We start from the raw sequence: 1,073 nt of genomic DNA, 5'->3' as shown, positions 1-1,073 counted from the left end.
GGGGGGTTTGGTGAGAAAAAATCTTGCACCAGGGACCTTTGTTCCTTAGGTCCACCACTGATTGAAAGGGTGCCTAAAACAAATCTGATCAGAGATTTAAACCTCTTCCATAATGATAAAATAAGTCACAACCTGCCCTTCAAAAATGTAATCACAAGCAACAGAAATGGAAAAATAAATAGGTTTCTATCAATGGCTGCTTAAAGCTGATGCAGGTCTATTGGGCTTAGTACAAAAACCAGTGCTTCAGTAAATTACTTCCTGAATGTCTATGCACCCAGGAAATCAGGCAGAAGGACACATACAACATACTATATATAAAGTGCTGAGTCACTCAGTCAGTCGGTAGCACAAAATTGAGCAACCTTTAGGAAATACTGGTTTAACAATGCTTATTTATAGATTGGCTAATCACCAGCTCCTATAAATAAATGCTGTAATAACTAATAAGGCATAACTTACATATTCATTAATATCTTATTACTTTCTACCTACCCGACCTATCGCTTGTATCATCAAACTCCACATTAAAGCAATGTCCCACATTGATAAGTCTTCGGGAAGTTTTCGGATCGTACTGGATGAAGAGTGGCTTCAAAGCAGAATCATACCTAGCTCTTCCAGTCTGAATATTAATCGGGGACTGACGATGTGGACACTGTACAGTGGTGGAGGTGCACACACCCATGTCTGGAACTCTTCTGCAAAGAAAACAAAAAATCATTCACTCTGTGATAGAAAAATTGATTTTGGTTTTAGAGGGTTTTTTCCAACAAAGTGTTAAGTAAGCAGACATATTATACTCCATTTATAACTTCTGCATTCCAAGGGTTATTTATATTATTTATGGAAAATCAATACCATTTTCCTGTATGTGCATTGTCATGTGGCTCCATGAGTAGAAGACATTTGCCTATAGAAACTTTTGTATCAAGAGGCTAACAAAATGCACCAATAGTAAAATGAGCATGACTTTTCAAGTTATATATCATTGATACAAAATAACATGCCATTTTTTACTGCCAGATACTTACTGCTATTATGACCATCCCTTGCCAGATACTTACTGCTAT

At 36.8% G+C, this 1,073-nt stretch overlaps 1 pseudogene; it reads right to left on the bottom strand.

The window, feature by feature from the left end:
* LOC108786470 overlaps positions 1 to 688 on the bottom strand; it is an 8,041-nt pseudogene extending 7,353 nt beyond the window's left edge.
* Positions 689 to 1,073: the final 385 nt, after the last annotated feature.

Source organism: Nanorana parkeri, unplaced genomic scaffold, assembly GCF_000935625.1.
Source record: "Nanorana parkeri isolate BGI_ZX_2015 unplaced genomic scaffold, ASM93562v1 scaffold213, whole genome shotgun sequence".
NCBI lineage: Eukaryota > Metazoa > Chordata > Amphibia > Anura > Dicroglossidae > Nanorana > Nanorana parkeri.
The sequence above is the reverse complement of the archived record's forward strand: the minus strand, read 5'-3'. Positions and strand labels throughout refer to the sequence as shown.